The sequence below is a fragment of the Carassius gibelio genome, chromosome B14 (assembly GCF_023724105.1).
Source record: "Carassius gibelio isolate Cgi1373 ecotype wild population from Czech Republic chromosome B14, carGib1.2-hapl.c, whole genome shotgun sequence".
NCBI lineage: Eukaryota > Metazoa > Chordata > Actinopteri > Cypriniformes > Cyprinidae > Carassius > Carassius gibelio.
In genome coordinates this window covers 1,137,438-1,152,393 of record NC_068409.1, presented here as the reverse complement: position 1 = coordinate 1,152,393, position 14,956 = coordinate 1,137,438, and positions in this window count along the sequence as shown.

The window sequence follows — 14,956 nt, the reverse complement described above, 5'->3', positions numbered from 1 at the left end:
GAGGAAAGGGCCAATTACCTCCGACCCCAAATGAAGTGTGCCCTGAAATCCTCGCCATCATCGTCATCCACCCGATGGATCCACCAGACTGACCTAGTTTCCTCTCCACTAACAACCAGGAGAACAGCAAACCGTGGCCTGAGAAGCTGCATCTTCTCTCTCTCTCATTGGCATGTTGTCTAGTTCATTTAAAGCAACACTCGAAAACCTGTTCCCCCTTCTCTCCCTCCCCCGCTCCTTTCTTTCTCTCCCTGTGCGGTCATTAATAAATGCACGGGAAATTAATGACAACACTTAAAATTATGCCTGCAGTACTATTTAATTAGTATATAATGACAGAAGATATACATCTATCACAGCTCTGTCCCAGTCAAGTGCTTTAAAGTAAAAATGTAGTGCATTAATCTACAAGTCATAAGATTTAATAGAGATTTACTTGTTCTTTTTTTTTTTTTTAAGTAACAATGGCATGGTGTTATAAATGTTCATAAAAAATGAATAAAACTTTTTTTTTCTTACATTTTGCACCACGTTTACTGTGTTGTGTTGATACAGTATGTGTGTGTGTGTGTGTATATATATATATATATATATAAAATGATATGGTCATGCCCCAAAATATGGCCACTCTTGGTAAATTCACCCTTGGTTATCTGTTGTTGCAAATAAACTGTATATAAACTATATACAGTTGTGGTCAAAAATATTGGACCCCTTGGTAAATATTATCAAAGAAGGCTATGAAAATTAATCTGCATTGTTAATCCTTTTGATCTTTTATTCTTTTTAAATCACATAAATCTAACCTTTCATTGTATAATAAGAATTTAATATGAGAAATATCATTATGAAATAAATGTTTTTCCTCTAATACACGTTGGCCATAATTAAGAACCCCCTTAGAAATTATTATGAGTAAAATAAGTCTGAATTGTCTTACCAATCATATTCACAATTTGAGCACTGCGGTGTGATTATAATCATGAAATTATCCACTCATGGCTACCTGTTTCACAGAAATATAAAGAGGAGGGAAAACAAAGCCCAAATTCCCTTAATCATCCATCACAATGAGAAAAAAACTAAGAATATATTTCAGATGTAAACGATGTGATAATTGAGCTTCACAAATTGTTGAAGTGGCTTTAAGAAAAGAGCTAGAGCAGTGAAAATTCCCATTTTCACCATTAGGGCAATAATTAAGAATTTCCAATCAACATAAATGTTACGAATCTGCCTGGAAGAGGACATGAGTGTATATCGTCCTAAAGTGCGGTGAGAAGGAGAGTTTGAGTGGCTAAAGACTCTTCAAGGACCACAGCTGGAGAATTGCAGAAAATAGTTGAGTTTCTGGTTCAGAAAACCTTTTAAAAAGTGTCAAAGAGAACCTACATCAACACATGTTGTTTGGGAGGGTTACAGGAAGAAATTCTCCTAGCTCATCCAAAAAAAAACTAAAGCACATTCAGTTATCAGCCATGATTGGAACTTCAAATGGGACTGGCTTCTATGATCAGATGAAACTAAAAATGAGCTTTTTAGCAGTAAACACTCAAGATGGGTTTGGTGAACACATGTAAAAGTAGCCCATGTGTACAGTGGAATATACAGCTGTATTTTTGATATTGTGGGCCTATATTTCTGCTGGAGGTCCTGGACATCGTGTTTAGATACATGGCATCATGGATTCTATCAAATACCAACAGATAAAGAAAAATCAGTAAGTGACTGACTGTTAGAAATCTTATAATGAGCCATGTTTGGATCTTCCAACTGTACAATAACCCAAATACAAACCTCAAAACCAAGCTTCTGCTATAGCCATTGCAGTCCTCTGACCTGAACCCTACCGAACATGAGAGGAGTGAACTGAAGAGGAGGGTCTGGGGTGATTCTGGATGAAGGAATGGTCTCTGATCTCTTGTCAGGTGTTCTCTAACCTCATCAGGCATTATAGGAGAACATTTAGACCTGTTTAACCTAGCGAATGGAGGTTTCAAAAAGCATTGAATAAAAGGGGGGCATTAATTGTAGCCAATGTGTATTAGAGAAAAACATTTATTTCATAATGATATTTCCCCCATTTTAAATTATTATTATACAATATAAGGATACTTTTTTCTGAATTTTTGTAAATAAAAGATCAAAAGGATTAACAATGCAGATGAATTTTCACACAACAGTTTATTTGCAACAATATATAACTAAATTAGTTTGTTATTGTGTTGTTTTAATTGTTTTGTGTTAGTTATCTGTATTATTATTATTATTATTATTATTATTATTATTATTATTATTATTATTATTTTATCAAAACAACCCCACTGCAGTTTGATTGATATTACCTTGAATGTGGGATAAAAAATATGATTTTTTAACATTTTTATCGATTTTTAAGATATTTAAAAGAAAAATAAAACTTTCAGTATTAGTTTATTGTTAATCAACTTAAAAAATTATGACATTACACTTTTTTTTCTTTAGAGAAAATATAACTTTTGTTTAGATATGGCCTACATTTTTTATTACCATTATATCCAATTTGTAGTTAAAAGCTGAACGTTTTTCATGTTGATTTCATGCAACTATATCAAAGAGTTCTTTTTTTCCATCATCTCAAACATCCAGAACTAATATATATATATATATATATATATATATATATATATATATATATATATATATATATATATATATATATATATATATACAGTATTGTTCAAAATAATAGCAGTACAATTTTTATTGCTACGTGGCAAACAAGTTACCAGTAGGTTCAGTAGATTCTCAGAAAACAAATGAGACCCAGCATTCATGATATGCACGCTCTTAAGGCTGTGCAATTGGGCAATTAGTTGAATTAGTTGAAAGGGGTGTGTTCAAAAAAATAGCAGTGTGGCATTCAATCACTGAGGTCATCAATTTTGTGAAGAAACAGGTGTGAATCAGGTGGCCCCTATTTAAGGATGAAGCCAACACTTGTTGAACATGCATTTGAAAGCTGAGGAAAATGGGTCGTTCAAGACATTGTTCAGAAGAACAGCGTACTTTGATTAAAAAGTTGATTAGAGAGGGGAAAACCTATAAAGAGGTGCAAAAAATGATAGGCTGTTCAGCTAAAATGATCTCCAATGCCTTAAAATGGAGAGCAAAACCAGAGAGACGTGGAAGAAAACGGAAGACAACCATCAAAATGGATAGAAGAATAACCAGAATGGCAAAGGCTCAGCCAATGATCACCTCCAGGATGATCAAAGACAGTCTGGAGTTACCTGTAAGTACTGTGACAGTTAGAAGACGTCTGTGTGAAGCTAATCTATTTTCAAGAATCCCCCGCAAAGTCCCTCTGTTAAAAAAAAGGCATGTGCAGAAGAGGTTACAATTTGCCAAAGAACACATCAACTGGCCTAAAGAGAAATGGAGGAACATTTTGTGGACTGATGAGAGTAAAATTGTTCTTTTTGGGTCCAAGGGCCACAGGCAGTTTGTGAGACGACCCCCAAACTCTGAATTCAAGCCACAGTACACAGTGAAGACAGTGAAGCATGGAGGTGCAAGCATCATGATATGGGCATGTTTCTCCTACTATGGTGTTGGGCCTATTTATCGCATACCAGGGATCATGGATCAGTTTGCATATGTTAAAATACTTGAAGAGGTCATGTTGCCCTATGCTGAAGAGGACATGCCCTTGAAATGGTTGTTTCAACAAGACAATGACCCAAAACACACTAGTAAACGGGCAAAGTCTTGGTTCCAAACCAACAAAATGAATGTTATGGAGTGGCCAGCCCAATCTCCAGACCTTAATCCAATTGAGAACTTGTGGGGTGATATCAAAAATGCTGTTTCTGAAGCAAAACCAAGAAATGTGAATGAATTGTGGAATGTTGTTAAAGAATCATGGAGTGGAATAACAGCTGAGAGGTGCCACAAGTTGGTTGACTCCATGCCACACAGATGTCAAGCAGTTTTAAAAAACTGTGGTCATACAACTAAATATTAGTTTAGTGATTCACAGGATTGCTAAATCCCAGAAAAAAAAAATGTTTGTACAAAATAGTTTTGAGTTTGTACAGTCAAAGGTAGACACTGCTATTTTTTTGAACACACCCCTTTCAACTAATTGCCCAATTGCACAGCCTTAAGAGCGTGCATATCATGAATGCTGGGTCTTGTTTGTTTTCTGACAATCTACTGAACCTACTGGTAACTTGTTTGCCACATAGCAATAAAAAATATACTAAAAACCTTGATTATTCTGGTTAGTCACATTGTACTGCTATTATTTTGAACAATACTGTATATATATATATATATATATATATATATATATATATATATATATATATATATATATATATTATTTTGCATAAAGTTGCATAACCATTACTATATAAATGGTCTGTTCTTTTCTCTCTGGTTTTATGTGTCAACCAGACCCAGACTCATTATTTGTACAACGTGTTAAAAAACAGCATGTTTTATAGTGCAGCTCTAACAAAAAGATGCACCCAGTAACGAGCAGCAAAGCACTTTGTCTTTTCGCTGCTTATTATCTCTCTCTCTCTCTCTCTCTCTCTCTCTCTCTCTCCCCATCTGGGTCCCCCATGACTCATTTCTGTGTTGCCCCTGGCTTGTGAGAGTCGTGTCGAACTCATGTGTGCCGGAGTGAGTTTCAGAAGCCTGAACATTAGCTTCTGTCAAACCACACTCCAGCGCCATTAGTCTGGGTTTAATATCACAAACTTAATATTTGTTCTCCATCTTTAAAATGCTATTTATCTAATAGTGTCACGGGAAAGCTAAAAGACTCAATGTCAAGCTATTGTGTTGATGGTTTCCTTGTGACTGATTTACTTGTTCTGGAAGAATCACAGATGCTGAACTAAGGCTCATAATTTGATATATTTAGAATATGTTGTGCCTTTAAAAGGCTTTTCTGTAGTTCAAACAGTAAGCAACACCTAGGTCATGGGTTCAATTCCCAAGAAAAACAAGAACTGATCAAATTTAAAACTGTTATGCTTTCCCAATACATATAGGCATTTGTCTTTCATACACAATTAAATTCACATTGTTCCATATTGGCCCAATTCGTTAATTTATTCACTCATTTAGCTGAACCTCTTTCCCCTGTCATATTAACTTGAAGTGTCTCTACGATTTTAAGGTAGCAAGTTAATTAAGTAATACATTTGCATGATTTTTCTGACATTGGTATAATGTATGGTGATTTACAGGTGCATCTCAATTAATTAGTATGTAGTGGAGAAGTTCATTTATTTCAGTAATTTAACTCGAATTGTGAAACCCGTGTGTTAAATGAATTCAATGCACACAGACTGAAGTAGTTTAAGTCTTTGGTTCTTTTAATTGTGATGATTTTGGCTCACATTTAACAAAAAACCTACAAAAACACTCAACAAATTAGAATATGGTGACATGCCAATCAGCTAATCAACTCAAAACTACTGCAAAGGATTCCCGAGCCTTCAAAATGGTCTCTCAGTTTGGTTCACTAGGCTACACAATCATGGGGAAGACTGCTGATCTGACAGTTGTACAGAAGACAATCATTTACATTCTTCAGAAGGAGGGTAAGCCACAAACATTCATTGCCAAAGAAGCTGGCTGTTCACAGAGTGCTGTATCCGAGCATGTTAATAGAAAATTGAGTGGAAGGAAAAGATGCACAACCAACCAAGAGAACTGTCAAGGAATTTGTCTACAGTTGTCGTATTTCTCTTGTTAAGCCACTCCTGAACCACAGACAAGGCCAGAGGCATCTTACCTGGGCTAAGAGGAAGAAGAACTGGACTGTTGCCCAGTGGTCCAAAGTCTTCTTTTCAGATGAGAGCAAGTTTTGTATTTCATTTGGAAACCAAGGTCCTAGAGTCTGGAGAATGGGTGGAGAAGTTCATAGCCCAAGTTGATTAAAGTCCAGTGATAAGTTTCCACAGTCTGTGTTGATTTGGGCTGCAATGTGATCTGCTGGTGTTGGTCCATTGTATTTTTTGAAAACCAAATTCACTGAACCCATTTACCAATAAATTTTAAAGCACTTCATGCTTCCTTCTAATGACCAGCTTTTTGAAGAAGCTGATTTCATTTTCTAATAGGATTTGACACCTGCACACACTGCAAAAGCACCAAAATTTGGTTAAGTGACCATAGTGTTGGTGTGCTTCACTGGCCAGCAAACCCACCAGACCTGAACACCATAAAAGAACCAAAGACTTAAACTACATCAGTCTGTGTGCACTGAATTAATTTAATACATGAGTTTCACAATTTGAGTTGAATTACGGAAAGAAAAAAAAAAACTTTTGGCAGAAAATGAGATGCAGCTGTATTTTGATTGTTGTCATCCTATTTTTATTTATTATTATAATTTTTTTCATTTATTATAATTGTTTTCTTTTTGTAAGTTTGAAGCACTTGATGTTTTTTATGCTATATTTAAATTATACTATTTATCTATGCGAGTTAGGTCAAAAGTAATCGAAAATGAATCAAAAAGTAGTCTGATTGTATTACCCAAAACATATAATGTAATGGATTACGTTACTAGCAACAATCAGTAACGGACTACAATTTGTAATGAATCTACCAGCACTTACAAGAGAAGGACAAAGCAATTTGTCATAAAGCCACATACTAAATGCCAACTTTTTAGACTTTTAGATATACTTTTTATATTTTCACTAAAATGCTTAATATAATTGTTCGATCTCCCAGACATGCATTAAATTTGAGGTATCAGCATCATTAGTCTTTTTGATAACATTTCATTGTTTACACTTTCACATTCATTATAGCATGTTTCAGATTGTTTTTCCCTTTTATCAATAGATAAATACAACCATAATTTACAATTTAAATTGCAAGTACTTTAATTACAATAATTTCAGTGCTCTTTAGGGATAGTAACAAATAACTATTGTAACTTTTATAATTCTGTAAGCATATTTAGGTAATAGCTTAATATTTGGCAGCCAGAAAAGCTACACTGATTGAACACTAATCTGAATTTAAAGATATATGTCTCTCCAATGCTATTTCATGACTAATTTGTATGTGTTTTAATAGGTGGCTAATTCGTACGACTTTGTACGACCTCACTCATTTGATTTTGTACGATTTGTCTAGACCCCAGTGATGGGCAGGTTTATGGGTGGGGTTAGGGGTAGTTCTTTCATTTATACGAATCTATACAAATTGGGGAACTTATCATTTGGCAAAAATTGTATGAATTTGTACCAATGACCTAACCCCATCCCCAAACCTACCCATCACTGGGGGCTAGACAAATCATACAAAATTTGTATTTGCTCACGCAAAATCAATTAGCCACATCTTAAAATACGTACAAACTGAAATGGTTCAGTGTCGAACTGTAAAACAGAATTGATTGGCACTGATTTTTTTTGTTGTATTTAAAGAGTTTGACTCTGTAAAGGCAGTTTTTCTTCCATCTGTCACTGTAATATTTTTTGTCAGCTCAAGGTTTTTGTCTAGAAATATCATCTAAACTGCATTTTCCTCATAGACTCCATTAGAACAGCTTTTTTTTTTAATCCCTATTAATATCATTCACCATTGCCTCTGATCTATTAAGTGAATAATGTAACATGATTGACCTCGGAACGCCTGTCAATACCGCGCATCCGTGATGAAAAAAATATTTATACATCTTTGGAAACAGTAATTAAATTGATAATGGAATACAATGCTGAGCCCTGTTAACCTGAAATAAATCACCAGATAAACAAAGACAGGAAGGCCCATTAAATCTACTACATGGTATTAATTAGCACAAGTCCAACGATGTTATCTACCAATGGGCCCTACATTTCCAGATAATGCAGGACATGCGGTGCCGGTCATTATTTTCCATGAGCACTAATTCAGAAAGATGGCATGGGAGGAATTTGTGGTCAAAGAACACCGGGACTAACCTCTGTTAGTTGACTTAATTGAAAAGTGAAATTAAATTATTGATTTTTGTATCTTCTCTAGACAAATGGTGGGCCATGCTGACATCCAGAGAGAGAGAGTCTAGCAATGTCTCGCAAAAGCAAAGTGCTCCCGCGAGCAAGGCGCCCCTCACCAGAGTAGTCAAATTCAATTTGCACGAGAGCCGTTTTAATGCCTGTGTCAGATGCTTGTCTCCTAATGCATTTTGATGAGTATGAAGTCTTCTGCTCCTAATGAGGCGGCGCGTCGGTCCGTCTGAGCGAGCTGATAGCTTATCTCTCTGAAGGAGAAACAATAATGCTGTTTAATAATAAAATCTTGTCCTCATATAGATGTTAACATGGCGTAAATTTAGTTGTTTATAGTATTGTTCTCCATCATACATTCACTATGTGAAGTAATATTGTTGAAATGCACTGTAGGCTGTGTAAATGTTTTGTTGAATTTGGTTGCCAGAAATTTGAGCTAAAACGTACTTTATTAAATTGATTCACAAGATAAATCATCAAAGCGACCTTTCCATTAAAGATGACAAATATACTTTTGTACAGAAGTAGTACTGTGTTTTTTTAAGGGGAATAAGCAATTATTGACTTATATTGTACAATATAAGTCAATAATTTTACTTGATGCTCCTTCAATTTTACTTTTCTTAGCCTATGCAAACTCTACGATTACAATTTTCACAGATGTCAGTCTTTCAGTTTTTTTTTTAAATGCATTGCTTAATCACAGTTTGATTACATTGTTGTGGCATTCACATGTGTGAATGTTTTTCTGTAAGGTGGCTGTAGACCTAGACATTAATGTAGGGCACAACAAAATTGCAGTAAGCTAATATAGTCATATCTGAGTTCTTTAGGCAAATATTCACACCAAAGTGCTTCAGGTAATGGAAATGTTAACAGAGTCTCATGGAAGACTTCTGTTGCTGTAATAACTGCTTTGTTCAAGACCTCAAAGTGAAATGTTCAATAAGTAGAAGTGAGTTTAGCCTCTCGTGCTGTCGGAGTGACACTTACATGGACGGTGAGGTTTTGAAGACCTGCACCGATAAAGTGAGTGCACTTAAGCGTTCCTTACAGGCGTTTATTTAATGATAGGATGGATTTTGAGCACTTCAGTAAACAGCAAAGGCCATCTTCTGTCTTTAAAGGGGTCATATTATGTTGCTAAAAATAACATTATGCTGTTTATTTTGGTGTCATGAAATGTATTTATGCGGTTAAGGTTAAAAAACATTATTTTACACATGATGTACATTATTTTTGCTCCTCAATGCCCCTCCGTTCTGAAACTCATACATTTTTACTAAGCTCATCGTTCTGAAAAGTGAGGTAGACGCTGATTGGCCAGCTATTCGGTGCATTGTGATTGGCCAAATGCATCAAGTGTGTGACGGAAAATTTACGTCCCTTAACATACCGTGATGCAGTCTTCCGAAAACCAATTAAACCCTTTACAAACAAGGCATTTGTTGCATTATTACAAATCATAATTTTGTACTTCTAATTAGTGACCGTTATATAGTTTTTTACCTCTGATGCACTGCGCGTCTTCTTGCTTTAAGGCAGATCACAGAATTATAAATGCATTAACGCCACATATCTCTCATATTGACTATTGGCACACTATCAACAATCTAAATTAGGAGTGTCAATGGTCCACTTGAGAGATAGGAGGCGGTAATGCACTTATAAGTCTGTGATCTGCCATAAAGCAAGAAGAAGAAGACACCTCACACGCATGCTGTTTTGAGGAGGCGCTCATACAGTTCAGGCATTGTAGTGCATCAGAGGTAAAAAAGTTGACATACTTGCAAAGACACTTATGTCAGTTTGTCATTTGGTTGACCATCAAAATAAAGTGTTAGCAGAGATTTACAGTAGCAGACATACTAATACTCTGATGACCGCTAGTTGACATGTAGTTGCAGAGTTACTTATCAACAGCTGTCTAAAGGGTACCATCAAAATAATAATATTACAATAAAATAGTTCAAAGCAAATGTCATATTACACATTTAATAACTGATCTGATATTTGATCTTATAGCTGTTTGAGATTAAAATTATTATAAGTAGAAATAGTATTACTATTTATTAGTGGTCTTTGACTGCTTTAAGTAAAGTAGCATCAGAAAAATGGCAAGATATGAGACTTATAATACATTATAACTATGAGAAATATAATCCATTGTAAAAGTGGATGCAACATGTTCATTGTGTTATAAATCATCATACTCTTAAAAGCTATAACCACAAATAAGTAAATATTAATATAGTAAAACTGTTCTTATCAATATTCATTTAGATGAGATAAGATTCATGAGATTATAATGCCTTAAGAAAACCCTTATAATGTATCATAAATACGGGCTTCATAAAAAGTGTTGCCAAATATATATTTTAAGACAAAACTCAATTATTTTTGTAAGTAAAGATTCTGAAAGGAGATCCAATAATAACTGAATATATATTTACAGTAGTAACAACAAATTTGATTTTTTTTTAATATGATATGATTAATGATTACTATATATACTTAAAAAAAGTAAAAAAAAATATGTTACACTGAGTGGTGGAGATAAGGTGATTTGTTGTTTCTACAGGCTTCAGTAGATTGTTGGTAGTAGAAAATAAAGTCTGGGTGTTATTTTCTTTAATAATTATTATATCAGAATAGAAGGAGGATTTAGAAGCAGTCAGGGCACTTTTATATGAAAGAAGATTATCTGTATACAACTGTTGATGAGTAGTTAAACCAGTTTTCCTTACTAGTGTCTCCAGACAGCAGCCCTTAATTTTAATCCGTCGAAGTTTAAATGTGTACCATGTACAAGACCTAGTAAACCAAACTGTTCGAGTTTTCAGGGGAGCTAAGGAATTTAGTGAATGGGATACACAGGCATTAAAATGATCCACTATGTCTGCTGTACAAAATAGAGGAGGAGCAGAATAAAGAGAGGTACTAATTAATCTATAGAGATCTTCTGAATTAATGTTTTTAAATTTTGAAAGTAGTAACCTAACATAAAAAAGGTCCTATATGATTTTATGGTCTGAAATAGGGAGCTCAATAAAATGAAATTGGATGGTTTCACTCCTGTGCAACAAACTTAATCTAACACATGGATTAACGTGATTTCAATAGATTAACGTGAGCTTCTTCCAGAGGAGCGGGGTTTGCAGATGTAAACAAACCCAGTAGGTAGTGAATGATTGAGGTGAAAAAAGTCATCAGGTTGTTGCCAAGTCTCAGTTAGACACAGAAAGTCAGGTTTTGAATACTAGATAATGTCTGAGATTAGAGGAACTTTACTGGAAAGATTCCATTAAAACATCAAGGTCAGCTAGCAGAGGAGCAAGCAGACTATGGTCCACGGCTCTCCCGATGTTATGGGGTTTGCAAGGACCAGAATGGACTCAAAGCTGTGAAGATCTGCAGCCAAATAAAACAGCCGTGGAATGGCTGTTACAACTGTAGCAAGCAGGATAATCCAAAATAGCGTCCTGACCATCCACATTACACCGTCACAATGATGCAGCAGGGTCGCCAAAAGCTCAGCATGTGATAGCAGGTGAAGAACCAGCGGCATTCACAAGTGACGTAGAACCTGTCTTCGTGGAAGCTATGAGCAGCAAAGTAAACGGAGAATATTGCAATAAATATTCACAAGCACAAGCAATAAATGTCACAACAACAACGGCAACAAAATCAAGCACATGTAGAAATTAACTTAACATGTGGTTGAACAATAATTAAAGAATCAAACAGAAGTTTATGCTGATAAGGGTAAAGTTTTTGGCATGTCCCTCACTGTGATTTTTCTTTTACAGCATATATATATATATATATATATATATATATGTGTGTGTGTGTGTGTGTGTGTGTGTGTGTGAATATACACATACATATATATACACTCACTGGCCACTTTATTATGTACACATTGCTATAACCAGGTTGGACCCCTTTTTGCCTTCAGAACTGCCTTAATTCTTCATAGCATAGATTCAACAAGGTGTTGGAAACATTCCTCAGAGATTCTGGTGCATATTGACATGATAGCATCACACAGTTGCTGCAGATTTGTCAGCTGCACATCCATGATGCAAATCTCCTGTTCAATCACATCCCAGAGTTGCTCTATTGGATTGAGATCTGGTGACTGTGGAGGACATTTGAGTAAACTGAACTCGTTGTGTTAAAGAAACCAGTCAGAGATGATTTGAGCTTTGTGACATGGTGACATGTAGTCATAAAGGGATGGACATGATCAGCAACAATACTCAGGTAGGCTGTGGCATTTAAACAATGTTCAACTGGTATTAAGGAGCCCAAAGTGTGCCAAGAAAATATCCTCCACACCATTACACCACCAGCAGCCTGAACCGTTGAGACAAGGGAGGATGAATCGATGCTTTCATGTTCTTTAGTCCAAATTCTGACCCTACCATCTGAATGTCGCAGCAGAAATCGAGACTCATCTGACCAGGCAACGTTTTTCAAATCTTCTATTTTCCAATTTTGGTGAGCCTCAGAGATGGTATTCAGCATACCTTGGTTGTATCAAGTGGTTATTTGAGATACTGTTGCCTTTCTATCATCATTTGTTAGTTGGATAAGTTATTTTTAAGGAGTTGGGAGTTTTTAAAGACAACATTGATAGATTTTGAAATGTGAATGAAATCTGTCTAAAAATATAGGTCACTATTATTATTTTTTTGATAACTGTACTCTATTCATTTGCACACATCTCACATTACAAGTCAAATTTACATTTGGTAAATTTACATAATTTGAAAAGAAATCGACGCTTATTATTGGTCGGTGGCAGATCAATTTCCCCAGTCTATATATATATATATATATATATATATATATATACACACACACACATGCACACACACGCACACACACACCTTTTCTTTTCTTGTCTATCATATTCTTGAAAAAAAAAAAAAACCTGGCTATGTGTTCTGTACTAGACTAACTGAGACTTGTCATGGCACTTGTATACTGTTGTTGTTCTCTTGCTGGTCTGATTGCTTCTATTGTTCTCATTTGTAAGTCGCTTTGGATAAAAGCGTCTGCTAAAAAAAAGATTACAATTTTAAATGATTTCTGAAGAATCATGTGACACTGATGAATGGATGCTGAAAATCCAGCTTCGACCATAAGAATCCATTTTTACATTTTAACATTGATTCAAATTGAAGGCAGTTATTTGAAATTGTATTTATATTTGTATTATTTATATTTACTTTTATGTAAGCCATTTGATATAGGCTTTATCCACGTTTGAATCTAATCCAGACTTTCTAAGCAGTACCTTCTTTGTAAGGAGCGGAGCCCTGGTTCCAAGGGTTAAAATGCTCCCCACCTCTTGCCAACTATAAAAAGTGTCACCTCGGGCAGAAAGAGTAAAGTTCCTGTCAGTTCCAGCAGAGAGCACTGTGTGTCTGACCAAAAGCAGCATGTCAGACACATTATTAACCCCATACCATAACACTGGATAAATACAGACTCATTAAAGAGTGCAAAAGAGCTGATTCTGGCATTTTTATTCTGAAATTGAGAAACTTTGTGTACTAATATTTATCTAATACGGGTTGTACACAACAAACTTTTTTTTAAAGATGTCTTGTGACTTCTGGTTCAGGTTTTTTTTGTATGTGCTTTGTTAATTATGGAGTGGTTTAAGTCTCTCCTTCGAAGGAGATACCAAAAATGATCAACTGATGTCCATCACATATTCAGATTGATATCTATTAGTTTTGCATTTTGTCATCTTCTTGCTAACATTCTGATATTAAAACTCAAAAAACACCATCAATAAAATAACTAGATTAGCTTATTCCCTTTAAAGTCATAGAAACCGCATCAGGTCATACTCCAGTAAACACCTTCTGCTTTCTGACCAGTGGAGCTGGTTTGGTCAGGTGATGTTGGACATTCACAGGTACAGTGATCTGCATGAGTGGGACAGGTTAGATGTTTCCCTCAGCCCTCAACAGCAGTGGAGCGGATTGATAGGGCCTTCAGGTGGGACGGGGACTGGATGAGAGGTCCAGATGGCTCATTACCACTGACAGCAGTTTATTTGATCCCCTATGCTCACTAAAAGGTCACACTGTCCGCCGACTCTTGCCCATCAGATCCACTCAGGCAGAGGGACGCATTACTGGGTCACAGGTTTCTTGGATCATATGTTGTTGTGCCGGAAGTATATTTGTTTTGCAAAATATTCCTCAATAAAAGAAATGTTTAATGGATATGACATAAAAAGCAGTGAGTGAGCAGTGTTCATGTTTCATTTAATATTTAATTATCATTGGGTGTCTATTGCATGAATATTAAATAATCATTTAATTGGCTTTGATTTGATGTGCAATGAAAAAAATCAAAGGAACAAAAAAACATTTTTTTTTTTTTATGATTAATAATTTTATTTGTCAATTATGTATTCAATTTACAATGGTTTCCACAATAAATAAATAAATAAATAAATAAGCAGTGCAACTGTTTTTAACATTACTAATGATTTTAAACAATTTGAATTTCTGAAGGATCTATGTGCATGCATGCAACTATGCATAATTTATTGTTTTTGTAATATGAATTGTATGTAACATGTAACAAGGACACCTTAAATAAAGTGTTACATTATTCGCTTGCAATGTCAGAATGCTATCGTAATTTAAAGGGGAAAATATTAATAATAGATGATACTGATATAGCATATCACAAACGCATTATTGTGATTAATCTTTAACACATGAGCATTTCTACCAGAATTGGTCTTTAAAAGGCGATTTGGTCAACAGAACTGTTGTATAATCACTGACATATGCGTTGAAGATATAGAACAGAAGAAAAAAGGCCTGGTGGAAATCCCCAGTGCATTTCCAGCAGTGTTGTGATTTCTTACAGCCCTGAAGCGAAATAGCATGACAAGGTGACATCAAACTAAC